Genomic DNA, 16,016 nt, shown 5'->3' on the forward strand with positions numbered 1-16,016 from the left:
AGCTGAAAAATCTATACGTTACCTGGGCGTTGACATCGCAGCGGATTTGGCGCAATTGTACCCGCTTAATTTTGTCCCTCTCCTGAATAGACTGAAATCTGATTTGGGAAACTGGCATGCTTTAACACTGACCTAGTTCAGGTGCTGTAATGCATTCAAAATGACGGCCCTCCCGCGGATCTTATACTTGTTCCAGACATTACCGATCCGGTTACCCCCAATTTTTTTCAGACAACTGCAGGTGCTGCTCCGGGACTTTATTTGGGCGTGCAAACCGCCCAGAGCCCGTTTGCAATTCCTTGCCAGACCAAAGGACAAGGGGGGTCTGGGTCTCCCAGATCTGAGACAATACTACAGAGCGACTCTGCTAGCGAGAGTCGTTGATTGGCATTGTAATGGGTCACACAAGCAGTGGGTGGAGATGGAGATTGAGGATGGATCCATTCCCCTATTGACCTCCCCGTGGCTCCTGTCCTCCCTACCAAAAGACCTCAGAGATCACCCCGTAGTGGGAGCTACATTGGCTGTTGTGCATAGGTTGTTCCGCTGCACACATATTGCTCCCCTGCCGTCACCAATGACTCCGGTTATAGGTAATCCAGACTTCTCACCGGGATGTCCCAACAAGAAACTGCGACAGTTGACAGTGGTGGGGAAACAGCATCTGGGAGAGGTGTGGCCCTCGGGAGGGCTCCTGACCACGCAAACTGTCGCTGAGCTTTCTGACCCTCCGCTTGACTTGTTTAGTGCTTATCAACTTCGTCACTTTCTTCTGGCCATACAAAGGGCCCCCTACACTCCTAGAGACCTGACGCCCTATGAATCCATCTGTCACAAAAGGGAACCTGTGTGACACACCCTCTCCCTCCTGTACAACCTATTGAGTAGTCAGGAGGAGGAGTCGACCCCACCATTTATCCACAAATGGGAGAGGGACTTAGGCATCACATTTACCCCACAACAGATAGGGAAGATCCTGACCTTAGTACATAAAGCTTCCATCGCAAACCAATATCAAGAATCAGGATACAAGATAGTCTCACGCTGGTATAGAGTCCCATACCTTCTGAATAAAATGAATAGATCGATCCCGGATGTTTGTTGGAGGTGCAATTCAGATACGGGGACCATGGGACACATTTTCTGGGCATGCCCGGCCTTGAGGAACTTTTGGGTGGAGGTGACCGGGACGATAAAAACTCTCACAAATGTAGATATCGCAGACGACCCAGCAGCGTGCCTTCTACACTTGACCGAACAGCCTGTTCGAAAATACAAAAAAACCCTCACGATGCAACTCCTGAATGCCGCCCGGGCCTGCATTCCCACACTGTGGAGGCAGCCTCAGCCCCCATCCAAGGTGCTGTGGTATTCCAAAGTCAATCATATTCTCCGGATGGAAGAATTGACCGCCAGGGGGCGTGGCCTGGACAGCAATGGAGTAGGACGCTTGTGATCTGAGCTCCGCTCCTACCGCGATCTCCTGCAGTGATCCTGGGTGCCCACTGACTATTTTACCTGCAACTTTACCGGTGTAATACCCGTTACTTTCCTGTGTATAACTTGGGACGATGTCTCCGACGAAGAAGCAGTCTGCAGCGGCGGCATCTCTTGAAAAATTCCGGCGGGACCACGAGGGCCAACATTGCGGACAGTCCCCTCCGGCTGCAGAACCTGCTACCTCAGACACGGCGAAGGTGCTTGAGGCGATTTCTACCTGCCAGGCCACACTGACAACTAAGCTTGAGGAGGTCAAGGTGGATGTCTCACTTATCCGGCAAGACATGGCTAAACCGCGTGACAGAAATTTTTGTAACAAAACACTGTGCTATTCTTACCAAAAAATAAATAAGCCACACAAGAGAGCTGCTAACACATCACCGGGGTATCAAGTGTAACGTAAGCAATGTTATGAAAAAGCGTAGCGCTTCTCATAGCTTCAAAATATCAAATATCCATAATCTTACTTATAAGTGTAGAATTATATCATTACAGTGAAAAAATCCCACTATAAAATAGTGCTCATAACACATAGATTCTTACATAAATTGCATATATAAGTGACTCAAAAATAAAAAATAAAATAAAAAAGAAAGTTTTACCAAAAACGTCCAAGAGACAAAGTAAGGGAAGAAAAAAAGGGGAAAAAAACAAAGTCCCAATAGTAAAATACAGAGTCCTTTGTGTATGGTGTCTTTGTATAGTCCACAAGTGTGTAGGAAATATATTACACCTCCTTTCAAAAAGGTTCATGCATTAGTCTCGTGAGGTTCCCGTCACCAGGCGAATTGAAGGGTTACCGGAGTTAATGGATCCTCACAAATTTACATTTGGGGGATCATACAAGCTTTTGCAACTATGTGTAGATTCTCCCAGCAACCAGTTATCCAGGGGGACCTCAAATATAGGCAATCACTTCATATGTTGAGAGGTATTTTGACTCCAGCCAGATATACCCATAGGCATGTTAAGAACATACGAAGAAAAAAACAGGGACCAAAAATAGCGTAATTCCCTTTTTATAGAAACAAATAGAAAATAAAAGTACAAAACTCACATGTGTACAGTAGTTTGAGCGCTTAACAGGATAAAACCCAATTGCAGCAGAGTCCCGACGCGTTTCGTCGTAGAAGACGTCATCTGGGGTACTACTCAGCTGCAACTCACTCACTTAAATACCAAGACCCCCAATTAGGCACAGATTCATTCAGCCCGTGTCACCGGAGTTCATTTCCGGTATAAAATGGCCGCCAGCATGCGTTCCACACCTCATTATGAAACCATTCCAATAAGCCAAGGTTAACTTATATTAAATTAAATTATATACAAGTCCACAATTTATGGCCAAAGTGGATCTCTTATAAAAAGTAAAAATATCGTATTAAAAAAGCAGCTAAAACAGCTGCAAGGACTATAAGTCCGATCGTATCTTTCCCAGGAAGACGAACAAATGCTTCCGGGTTAGTATGTATTGTAGCCAATCACAAGGGAAACAGCAATTGGCGCGAACATAAATGCGTTTGTTACGGTCGTCAGTCAGCCGATCAGTCAATCAGTAACCGGCCGTAAAAAAGCCAACCTTCGTTGCCGGACGTGAGGTAGATGCGAACGACCCACATCCGGACTGCGTGGCACGCAAATAAACATAGGGTGGAACACGCCGCATATCATGGCCGTCTCTCACACAGAGGAAGTGAGGCGAACGTAATCACATCACTTCCGAAGTGTGTGGAGCGCAAATAAGACTCGGGCAGAACGCAGTGCCTAACGTGGATAAAATAACTTTATTGCATTATTACATTACGACAATGGAATAAATCGCATATATGATGAAAAATGTCACATTCCCGAACTGGCATTCTACAAATACAAACACCAAACATCTCATCTATGTAGGCAGTCATTCGTCTGGTATCGAAGATACCAAACAATAGATGTTATTTTTATTTTTAAAAATCTATAAAGAATTAAATATCTGTAACTATTTAATCTGAGAAATAGCCATTTATATAAAGCTAGACTACCATAAATATATTTTCTCTAACTTCATGAGGGCCAACATGGCGGACAGTCCCCTCCGGCTGCAGAACCTGCTACCTCAGACACGGCGAAGGTGCTCTAGGCGATTTCTACCTGCCAGGCCACACTGACAACTAAGTTTGAGGAGGTCAAGGTGGACGTCTCACTTATCCGGCAAGACATGGCTAAACTGCGTGACAGAGTGAAGAAAGCTGAAACCCGGATCAGTCAGGCTGAAGATGTCCTGTTCCCTCTGCAGCATGCCCAGGAGGATGTGCAAAGACAACTCCAGCAGCTGGCGCAGAAACAGGATGACATCGAGAATAGGGCCCGCAGATCTAACCTCCGATTCATCGGCCTACCGGAGGGCTCCGAGGGGGCTGACCCGGCGACATTTCTGGAATCTCTCCTGATCAAGGCCTATGGTAGGGAGGCGTTCTCTACCTCCTTTATTATCGAATGGGCCCACAGAATGCCTGCCCGCCCGCTGCCGGAGGGGGCACCTCCCCGCACGTGCATTGCTAAGCTGCGGAACTACCGAGATAGGGATGCTATCCTTCGCCTTACCCGAGAAAAAGGCAACATCCCGTTTCAGAACGGACATATATCGGTGTTTCCCGACTTCTCCGCAGAAGTTCAAAAACGTCGTTCCCGATTCGTGGAAGTTAAGCGGCGCCTCAGGGCACATCACCTCAAATATGCCATGTTGTACCCGGCCAGACTCCGCGTTGTGGGGGAAGATAGGGCCTACTTTTTTGAAGATCCTGAGATGGCGGTATCCTGGTTGGACCAGAGAGACGCGGCTCGAAATCGTTGGAGGGGTTTGTGAGTACTCTATCTGCTCCCTATTTGCCCGTGTGCAAGCAGATCGCTGTTGGACTGCCTATGCGTGGTTCACTAACCTCAGTCCCTGAATTGATACTTATGTTCCCCCTCTCTACCATGGATGGCCGTTACTCTTGTGGACTGAACATTTGCTGCTGCCTATGGCCACGCTCTGCGGGCATCCCCCTGGTTCGTTACACAGTACCCCTTCCCCCTCCCTGTTAGTTTGGGGGGCCCACTTGGCGGGCTTTATTGGGCCCTTTCCCTGGGTGGGTGGTGGGGTTGCGGGTCATCTGGACTTGCTGCATGGGACTGCAGAACTTTGACTTTCTCCTGATACATGCCCTTTACTGGACTGCTATGTCCCGCTGCTGAACTGGGCACCGCACCAATGGGAGTGGGGTGGGAAATGGACGCATGGTCCGGCTCCGGCCTACAAGCTGGGTTATGACGAGAGAGGATTTGGTCTTGTCACTGGGTCCATATCTGGCAAAGTCCACCCCCATGGCTTATTGTTACTGACATTGCCTAGTGTTATATGGTTTGTTTTGGGAAGGGAGCTCCAGCCAAGTTGGGGTGGCTGAGAGCAGGGAGGGTGGGGATGGGTTGTAGTTGTTATGTTACAGTATGTTATGTTCTATGCTTAGTTTATGGCACAAGCTTTATTTGGTTATGGAACAGACAAATGTCTCTTTTTTATGTCTACTCTGATAAATATGGGGATGGATACTGTTTTGTCAGGTGGTGTGGGTACTATTTTTCTCCTTGTGATATTGGCTGAGACCATGCCATGGGTACCCTTAAGTTACTGACGTGGAATGTCAGGGGAATTCGGGATAAAATTAATAGGGCGGCAGTGTTTGGGTGTCTTAAAACTTATAGAGCGGATATCACAGTTCTGGTGGAGACGCATGTAACTGGGAGATTCCAAATAGCTTTGCGTCGCCCGTGGATTGGCTGGGCCTACCACGCCACCCATACGTCCTATTCTCGCGGGGTGTCTGTATTGATATCTAAGACGGCACAGTTTTCCTTGGTTTCTTTACAGACAGACCCACAGGGCAGATATATATTTATACACTGCTTATTGCACGGCGAATAGTACATTATTCTCGCCTATTACGTACCCCCTCCCTACGATCATAGACTAATTACAGAGGGATTATTTTTTATGGCTCAACACCCTAATGTCCCAGCGATTTGGCTGGGAGATTTTAATAAGGTTTTGAATCCAGGGGTGGATAGAATGAGCTCTACTCGAGGGGACCATCCACAGGGCGACACTGGCCTAGGTTTCACGTTTCAGGAATTCTCACTTACAGATCTATGGTGATTTAAATATCAGGCTAAACGTGTTTACTCCTGTTTCTCTGCAACTCACTCCACCATGTCACGCATTGATTATATTGCTGTGTCCGCCCAGTTGTTACCCAGGCTAGTAGACACGGGCTATTATGCTAGATCATTGTCAGACCACGCCCCTTGCTGGGCAACTTTTTCCTTGACCCGGCCTACTGGACCGAAACCATGGCAGCTTCACCCCTTCTGGTTAACCGCCTTGAGTGACAGCGAAGACTTAGGGGATGAATGGCGGTTTTTCTTTACTACTAATCAGGGAACGGCTCCGGTTGATTGTACCTGGGAGGCTTTTAAACTGCACGTACGCTCCACTTTAACACACCGGATTAACCGGTTGAAGCGTACCTCCAAGGCTTTGCTGTCTAATGCCCTACGGGAGCTGGACTCGGTGACCACTGACTTCACCACTGACCCCACACCTGCTAAGGCCCAGATATTAAGACACCACACAAGGATAGTAGATCACCTCCACACTGAACAGGCTAAGCAAAAGTTGTTTTTTGTTAAGCAACGGGTGTTTGAACAGGGAGAGAGGGCGGGAAAGTTGTTGGCCTACTTGGCGCATCGGGACTCCAAGCCCCCGGTGGTGGTTTCGTTGACTGACAATGGGGGTGCGGAGGTGACTGATCCGCCAACAGTGGCCACCATGTTTCGTGCTTACTATGCTGCCCTCTATGAGTCGCAGGTACATAGGCCGAGGACTGAGACGGGGGCATACCTCCGAGCTGTCTCTCTTCCCCACCTGTCCGAGGCTCAGGTTGAGTCTCTTGAGGCCCCGATATCGGCAGATGAGATTAGGCTAGCGGTGGCATCCCTTGCAGCGGCTAAGGCCCCTGGACTGGATGGTATTCCTCTGGATTTTTATGCCCACTACTCTGAGATACTAGTGCCAGAATTGTTGAGATTATATACACACATATTTGAATCCGAGTCCCTACCTGATACTCTGAGGCAGGCAGTTATTATAGTGATACCCAAGCCAGGAAAGGATCCCCACTCCCCGGATTCCTACCGCCCCATCTCGCTGCTCCAAGCAGATATTAAAATTTTGGCTAAAGTACTTGCCACCCGTTTGAGTGGCATCATCCTATCACTTATTCACCCTGATCAAACGGGATTTATGCCCGGGAAAAACACGGCCATTAATATCCATCGGTTATATATGAATATCCAGGCTGAGCATGACAGAGTGGGATCGAGGGTGGTGGTGTCACTGGATGCTGCTAAGGCGTTTGATTCCATTGAGTGGAATTATCTTTGGGAATGCTTGGGTAAATTTGGGTTTGGCCCCAATTTTATTAAATGGATTACTCTCCTATACTATCGCCCAATGGCTAGAGTAGCGGTTAATGGATGGGTGTCGGACCCCTTTCAGTTGGGCCGTGGCACACGTCAGGGTTGTCCGCTCTCTCCTATGCTATATGCTTTGGCGGCAGAACCGTTGGCTGCTGCACTTCGGGCACACCCGGCTGTAGTAGGCCTCCGACGCGGCTCTCTGGTGGAGTCGGTGAGTATGTATGCAGATGATACTTTACTGTATTTAGAGGACTCGGGTCAGTCGTTGGGAGCTGCCCTGGGGGTCATAGAGGAGTCTGGTGGTCATTCCGGTCTGCGTATTAATTGGACCAAGTCACAGGTTTTACCCATTGACTTGTTCCCCCCGGACCGGAGTGCGGCTTCTCTCCCGCTCTCCAGGGTATCCTCCATCCAGTATTTGGGAGTGCAGGTTACGAGGGGAGCCCAGGGAGTATATTCATCTCAATCTTGAACCACTGCTTCTGTATGTGCGGGAGAAGACTAAGGCATGGTCCCGTCTCCCCATTGGGGTTATGGGACGGATCAATATTACTAAAATGATCCTCCTGCCGAAACTCCTTTATGTACTTTGGCATTCCCCTGTCATGGTCCCTGTGGCGTTCGTTAAAACATTAGACGGTGTCTTAAACACCTTTATCTGGGGCCCCTCTAGACATAAGTTGACATGGAACACACTTAAAAACCCGACCTCTATGGGGGGATTGGCTCTCCCTGATTTCCACACATACTACATAGCAGCCCAGGTTTCCCATTTTTATCACCTCCATAGAGCGGATAGTCACAGATACCAGGCCTTGGTGGGCGGGAGGGCTGAATCCCCTGTTGACACTCCACTTCAGATGATTTTTCGGGGTGGTGGGGTTAGGGATGCCCGGTTCCGGATCCTGCCACACCAACGGAGTATTTGGAAGCTAGCCCTTAGATTACTGGGAGCTGACTATCACCACTCACATACACCGTTATGGCGCAACCCCCTACTTCGTGAGTTGTTTGGCTTACCAGATGTAGACTTGTGGGCTTCTAGGGGGATACTTTATCTGAACCAGGTGGTGTCTCCTATGGGCGTAAGGGATTTTCCCTCCCTACAAGTGGAATTTAACATACCCCCTCATATGCACTTTCGCTACTTGCAATTGCGACACGCGCTCCGTGCGCAATTTGCTCAGGACTTCCCGAATGTACAGTCGTTGGCTTTGACAGATGTAATTATGGGGGACGAACCGACTAAATTGATCTTGACTCTATACAGCCTACTCCGGGCCCGCTTGGTGGCGCAAATCACTGAACGGCCTAGGTTGAGATGGGAAGAGGATATAGGTCCCTTTGATGGGGAGGAATGGGAGGATGCCCTTGAGAACATTAAACAGGCTTTGCTTAACCTACCTGACCGACTAACGCAGTACTATGTGATGCACCCTTGTCCGGATAGCTAAGTATCACCCTGACTATGACCCGAAGTGTCCCAGATGTCCCAGATGCTCTTGTACGACTGGTACTTTCTACCATCTTCTCTGGCAATGCCCAATGGTCCAGGAGTATTGGGGGCAGATTGTCAAGTTTGTACACGACCACATGGGTTCACCCCTTCAACTTGACCCTAAGAGTTGCCTACTCAGCATATTTCCTGATACCTCTGTTCTGTTCCGTCACCTATGAAGTGGCTGATGTTTGTACCTACTGTAATGCCTTGTTATAACTGAGTTGTTCAATAAACTTGTGCTGTTTTAACAAAAAAAAAAAGAATTGACCGCCACCCAACACTGAAGAGGCATTTAAGCCGCGTACACACGTAGCCGTCTGTCCGACGTACTTAGTCTGGCGGACTTCCCGCCAGACTGTCCGTCGGACTTTCCGAACGGGCTACTTGCCCACACGGCACTTTTTCAGTGGACAAATACGGCGTACTATGTCCGCCGTACTATCCGCCCTACTTTTGAAATGAATGGACTCGCCCACACACGCGGAAGAAAGTCCGCTCATTTCGAGTGCGTCTCCAGGTAGTCGGGGCCCGCAAAGGATACGTCGCTGGACCCGCCGCCTGGCTCATTGTGAGCGGAGGACTCAGCGAGGCAACATCTGAAGAAGAAGAAGAAGAGAAGGACAGAAGAACGGAAGGCGGCGGCGGCGGCAGAAGACTGGGCCACCGCCTGTAAAAGAGCTAGAAGAAGGCGCGGTGGCCCGGCAGAAGAACCGAAGAGGGGGACAAGACCCCCCAAAGTCGGAAGAAGAGGCCGGCGGCGAGGAAGAAAGCCGGGCTCCTCCGCTAGCAAAAGAGCTACAAGAAGATAGCGGAGGAGTCCGGCGAGAAGACTCCCGAAGACGGAAGACCCCCGGAGCTGTGCAATAAACTATTTTAACCCTTGTGTGTTGTGTTTTTTTTGTACTTTATTTTACAGTTGAATGGGTAGGGGTACATTGTACCCCATACTCATTCACATAGGGTGGGGGGCCGGTATCCGGGGGCCCCCTTATTAAAGGGGGCTCCCGGATTCTGATAAGCCCCCCGCCCGCAGACCCCGACAACCAACGGCCAGGGTTGTAGGGAAGAGGCCCTTGTCATCATCAACATGGGGACAAGGTGCTTTGGGGTGGGGGGGCCACGCGGCCCCCCCTTCCCCAAGGCACCCCCCATGTTGAGGGCACGCGGCCTGGAACGGCTCAGGAGGGGGAGGGCGCTCGCTTGTCCCCCCTTTCCTGGCCGGCCGGGTAGCGTGCTCGGACAAGGGTCTGATGTGGACTTGGGGTTCGTTCCCCTTTAAGTCCATACCAGGCGGCGGGTCCAGCAACCTATCCTTCGCGGGCCCCGCCTACCTGGAGACCCGCTCGAAATGAGCGGACTTTTCTCCGGGCGGGAAAAGTCCGTTCATTTCAAAAGTACGGCGGACTGGCACACACACGGCCGGATTGTCCGCCGAAATGCGAGTCCGGAGGGAAGATTGGAGTGTAAAACTACTTTCTAAGTCCGCCGTACTTTCGGGTCAAAAAAGTATGCCGGAGGCTACACACGGGGGGATTATCCGACGGACTTGAGTTTGCCGGACTTTTCCACCCGCTTGTTTGATCGTGTGTACACGGCATTAGTGTTACATGGAGGCCCTGGAGGTATTTTACTGGTACTCGAGACTACATTCGGGAGGTGAGCAGCGCCCCTGTCCCAGAAAACGACTGAACATCTAACGTTTACCTACGTAGGCCATGTCTGCCCTGGGTGGCATTCCCCCCCCCCCTCCCTTTTTGTCTTTATTTTTCTTTTTTTCCCCGCCGCCATCCCCCCCTCCTTTCTCTCCGTCTTTGCACTCTCTTCTCCCCCGTCCTCCCTTTTGACTATGCCTTGTCTTCTTACTAGCCTTCGGGACCCAGAAGAACCCCAGGGTTCTGGACACGACCGGCTCATATTTTACTCTGGTTCACATAGGTCATGATAAGCTAGCTCGCTGTGGTCCCAGTTGTTTTCCATGATTACATTTGTCCGAACGGAGCTGCACTACTTATACTGTACTACATGTCAGAGGTGGGGTTTCTCTCTTTTCTGCATGAAACTGTAGGACTCCCCTCTGAGAACCCAGAGTTGTTTGGCTGCCTATTTTTTGTTACCATGTAATTGTGACCCTGGGTCATGCTGTATGGTTGACTGTTATATTTATGTTGTTCTACTTATACTTAATAAAAGAATAAAAAAATAAAAAAATAAGTCAATGCCAACAACTTAAAAAAAAGCCTATGGCATCGAGAAATCCCAGGCGGTCTCCCATCCAGGTACTAACCAGATCCCAACCCTGCTTAGCCTCTGAGATCAAATGAGATTTGGCTCTTTCAGGGTGATGCAGCCATAGTAGATTTTTTCAAGCACGCTTAACCCTCTTGACAAACGCCAAGATGGTCACCTTGGGAAACAAACAAAAAAAACAAGTCAACGGCAACAACATAAAAAGAAGCCTACAGCACCTAGTATTCCCAGGCGGTCTCCCATCCAGGTATTAACAAGGCGCGACCCTTTCTAGCCTCTGAGATCAGCGGAGATTGGGCGCTTTCAGGGTGATGTGCCCATAGGCAATCTCTTTGGGCACTCTCATCTCTCTTGAAAAATGCCAAGATAGTCACCCTGGGAAACAAGCGAAAAAAAACAGGTCAACGCCAACAACATAAAAAGAAGAATACGGCACCTGGTATTCCAAGGCCGTCTCCCATTCAAGTACTAACTAGGCCCAACCCTTCTTAGCCTCTGAGATCAGAAGAGATAGGGTGCTTTCAGGGTGATGCGCCTGTAAGCGATCTCTTTAGGCACTCTCAACCCTCTTGACAAATGCCAAAATGATCACTTTGGGAAACAAGCGAAAAAAACAGGTCAACACCAAGAACATAAAAAGAAGGCTGCGGCATCTGGAAAACCCAGGCGGTCTCCCATCCAGGTACAAACCAGGCCCAACCCTGCTTAGCCTCTGAGACCAAACGAGATTGGGCTCTTTCAGGGTGTTGTGCCCGTAGGCAATTTCTTTGTGCACTCTCAACCCTCTTGACACATGCCAAGATGGTCACCTTGGGAAACAAGGGAAAAAAAACAGGTCAACGCCGACAACATAATGAGAAGCCTACGGCAACTGGTACTCCCAGGCTGTCTCTCATCCAGGTACTAACCAGGCCCATCACTGCTTAGCCTCCGAGATCAGATGAGATTGGGCTCTTTCAGGGTGATTTGGCCGTAGGCACTCTCTTTGGGCACTCTGAAGACTCTTGACAAAGGCCAAGATGGTCACCTTGGGAAACAAGCTAAAAAAAACAGGTCAAAGCCAACAACATAAAAAAAAGCCTACGGCATCCAGTGTTCCCAGGCGCCCTCCCAATCAAGACACTAACCAGACCAGGTCCTTCTATGGCACCTGGTCTTCCCAGGCAGCCTCCCATCCAGGTACTAACCAGGCCTGACGCTGCTTAGCCTCTGAAATCAGACGAGATCGGGTGCTTTCAGGTTGATGTGGCCGTAAGCGTTCTCTTCAAGACACGCCCAACCCTCTTCACAAACGCCAAGATGGTCGCCTTGAGAAACAAGCGAAAAAAACAGGTCAAAGCCAACAACATAAAAAGAAGCCTATGGGCTTACAGCGGACCTTAAAAGATGGGACCCACTAGCTCTGTCATGGTTCGGACGCTGTAATGTGTTGAAGATGAACGCGATGCCACGACTTCTGTATTTATTACAAGCCTTACCTATCAAAATACCCCAGACTTTCTTTCATGCGGTTCGCTCAATCTTTATCAAGTTCCTCTGGCGCGGCAAACATACGCGTATTGGTAGGGCAATGCTATTGTGACCGAAATTGCGGGGAGGTATTGGCTTCCCGGACCCTGCTCTATATTACACAGCAACGCACATGACACGGGTGGTTGACTGGTGCCGGCATGGGGAACTGAAGCTATGGGTCAAGCTAGAGCAGGAGATGGCGTGGGTTCCACTGGCTGGTCTGCCATGGGCGGGGAGGCCATTGGAGCCCTGTGTAACTACTCACCCGTTAATTGGCCCCTCGCTCGCCGAGATGGATAGTTTTTTTCACCTTTCCCACCTGACTAACTTCCCTTCTCCTATGACCCCAATTATTGGACATCCTAGATTCCCTCTGGGCCTGTCTGACTGGGCCTTTACCAGGCAAGCCCCGAAAGGGCTTCAGAGAGCAGCCCTATTTCTTGGACCCACGGGCTGGATTCCCACGGGGACCATACTGCTAGAGCAAGTACCTGTTGCATTGGATAGCTGGAGAGCTAGACAGCTCATCCATTTCCTGGGATCACTACCTAACCATTCCTTCTTCTCTAGACAATTCCACCCCTTCGAGGAACTTTGCCTGGATGATGGCCCAATTCGTGGTTCCCTCTCTAGGTCCTACCAAATCCTGACAGACGCACAATCCTCCACGGATCCGCCCTTCCTAGCTAAATGGAAAAGGGACTTACAAACTACATTCTCCAAACCACAGAAGGACAGAATACTCTTTTTCGCCCATAAGTCGTCACTCTGCAGTAAATATCAGGAGATCTCATATAAGCTGATCACACGCTGGTATCGTACACCGGTGGTGTTGGCCAAAATATTCCCCAGTCAATCTGACCACTGCTGGCGCTGTGAGCAGCAGGCTGGCACCATTCTCCACATTTTCTGGGAATGCCCTAAATTACAAACATTCTGGCAGCCTGTCCTGAGACTCATCCACAAGTTCACAGACATTTCCTTAGCCAATGATCCCGCAGCAGTTCTTCTCAATCTAACTCCTATGTCGAGAAAGCGTTATCATAAGTCCTTACTTAAACATCTCCTCAATGCAGCTAGGGCCTGCATCCCAAGTCAGTGGAAACAGCAATCTGCTCCAACGGTGACCCAAGTGTTCGCAAGGGTAAATGATATTGAACAGTCAGGAAGACCTGACTGCCCCAATGAGGGATAAAACGGAGGAGCATGGGAACAGATGGTTCTACTGGACCCAGTTGTGCTTTTCGGAAGAATACCTCCGCGAGACATAGTAAGCTCATGGTGATCGTTGGAGATCGCTGTTCCAAGCGTTGGACAGCTGATGAGCTGGTAAACCGAGGGCGTCTCTTGCTCCCTGGGAGGGGACCCCACCCTATCCACTCTACCCACGACACCCCCTTACCCCTTCTTTTCCTTTTCTGCCATTTCCTTCCCCAATCTTCTCTTTTCCCTTCTCCCTCCTTTCAGTTCTACTATTTCCCTTCTTAACTCAAAAAAGGGAAAAGAAAATGGTATGTTCCGACCCCATTTGACTACTACACAATACTCTTCCCCTATCTATGGATATCTAAACTCTTCGAGGGTAGCAGGGCTAGTATCAATAATATTTTAAGTGGTAGAGGATCCCAACGAGATGGAGCTTTAATCTCATCTTGATATGACCGCAAAGCTGTACACGTGCTATTCTCCTCGGACTTCTTACCATTGGCTCTGATATCCATGCAATATGATCGTTTGTAACTATTTGTATCACACATTCGGTGAAGTTGCCTTTGCATTGTATGTCGCATACTACTAAATAAAAAAAAATAAAAAAAAAATAAAAAAGAAGCCTATGGCACCTGGTATTCCCAGGCGGTCTCCCATCCAGGTACTAACCAGGCCCGACACTGTTTAGCCTCCGAGATCAGACGAGATTGGGCGCTTTCAGGGTGATGGGGCCGTAGGTGATCTCTTCGGGCACTCTCAACCCTCTTGACAAACGTCAAGATGGTCACCTTGGGAAACAAGTGAAAAAAAAAAACAGGTCAAGGCCAACAACATAAAAAGAAGCCTACAGCACCTAGTATTCCCAGGTGGTCTCCAATCCAGGTACTAGCAAGGCCCAACCCTGTTTAGCTTCTGAGGTCAGAGGAGATCGGGCGCTTTCAGGGTTATGTGCCCATAGGCAATCTCTTTGGGCATTCTCAACCCTCTTGACAAATGCCACGATAGTCACCTTGAGATACAAGCAAAAAAAACAGGTCAATGTCAACAACATAAAAAGAAGAATACGGCACCTGGTATTCCAACGCCATCTCACATCCAACTAGGCCCAACCCTTCTTAGCCTCAGAGAAGAGAAGAGATAGGGCTCTTTCAGGGTGATGCTGCTGTAAGCGATCTCTTTGGGCACTCTCAACCCTCTTGACAAATGCCAGGATGGTCTCCTTGGGAAACAAGCGAAAAAAAAAAACGAATCAACGCCAACAACATAAAAAGAAGCCTACAATAACTGGTATTCCCAGGTGGTCTCCCATCCAGGTACTAACCAGGCCCGACTCTTCTTAGCCTCCAAGATCAGACGAGATTGGGTGCTTTCAGAGTGATGTGGCCATAGGAAATCTCTTCAGGCACTCTCAACCCTCTTGACAAACACCAAGATGGTCACTTTGGGAAACAAGCGAAAAAAAAACAGGTCAACGCCAACAACATAAAAAGAAGTCTACGACACCTGGTATTCCCAGGCGGTCTCCCATCCAGGTACTAACAAAGCCCGACTCTTCTTAGCCTCCAACATCAAACGAGATCGGTTGCTTTCAGGGTGATGTGCCCGTAGGCAATCTCTTCAGGCACTTTCAACCCTCTTGACAAACGCCAAGATGGTCACCTTGGGAAACAAGCAAAAAAATAAAATAAGTCGGAAGCTAGAGACAATACGGCCCGAGTCCTCAATTTAATCCATGTGGCGCATGTACAGGGAAGGCCCTTGCTTATGTTGTCAACGGACGCGGAGAAGGCCTTTGACAAGGTGGCCTGGCACATTTTTTTAACAGAAAATTTTTATTAGACAAATCAGCATTACATTGCAAAGAATAGTAAATGCGATATTACACAGTTGTAGATAGGAAAAAACCACCTTCATCCAGTAATCATTCTTAAATTAATTAACCAGCAGTACAGATAACAGGAGTAACCATTACTCTATCATAAATACAGGACATCCCCAGCGGAACTTCACAGCCATCAGGCAGGTACCTGACATTTGCGCGAGCCCACGGAAGGGGGGGGGGCAGGGAGGAAATGGTCGGGAGAGAGAGAACAGGGCGGGGGGGGGGATCCACCACCGTCTCAGCTCAACTCAAAGTTAGGGGGAGGGGGAACCAAGATCAGCGGACGCGTCTATCCAGGAAGACCAAATTTTATCAAATTTCCCTGGGCATTGTCTACTTTCATAGGTCAACTTATACAGGGGGAGCACCAGGTTCACTGATCTCCTCCACGAGGCAGGGGTAGGGGGGTCTTCGAGTTTCTATCTCAATAGAATCTCGCGTCTGGCATAATACAATGCAAAGGTAAGGCACAGTTTGCAGTACCTGTCCCCCTCAACATCTGCCAAATGGCTCAATAGTAGGGTTTGAGGGTCGACCTGAAGGTTCGACCCGGTCACAGCATTTAGCGTAGAAACCACTTCCTCCCAGTAGGGCTGGATTTTGGAACATGACCAGACCATGTGCCAGAAAGTGCCCACCTGCTGTTTACACCTTTGACAATTAGCG

General features: G+C 49.1%; 4 pseudogenes; all 4 read right to left on the reverse strand.

Annotated features, from left to right (window-relative positions):
* Positions 1 to 11,606: 11,606 nt before the first annotated feature.
* On the reverse strand, positions 11,607 to 11,725 carry LOC143949586 (5S ribosomal RNA; annotated as a pseudogene).
* Positions 11,726 to 14,088: 2,363 nt separating this feature from the next.
* On the reverse strand, positions 14,089 to 14,207 carry LOC143947269 (5S ribosomal RNA; annotated as a pseudogene).
* A 102-nt stretch (positions 14,208 to 14,309) lies between these two features.
* Positions 14,310 to 14,428, reverse strand: LOC143949030 (5S ribosomal RNA; annotated as a pseudogene).
* A 312-nt stretch (positions 14,429 to 14,740) lies between these two features.
* Positions 14,741 to 14,859, reverse strand: LOC143947093 (5S ribosomal RNA; annotated as a pseudogene).
* Between the last annotated feature and the right edge of the window lie 1,157 nt (positions 14,860 to 16,016).

Source organism: Lithobates pipiens, unplaced genomic scaffold (genome assembly GCF_037356315.1).
Source record: "Lithobates pipiens isolate NorthernLeopardFrog02 unplaced genomic scaffold, aLitPip1_a1.2 Scaffold_30, whole genome shotgun sequence".
Lineage (NCBI taxonomy): Eukaryota > Metazoa > Chordata > Amphibia > Anura > Ranidae > Lithobates > Lithobates pipiens.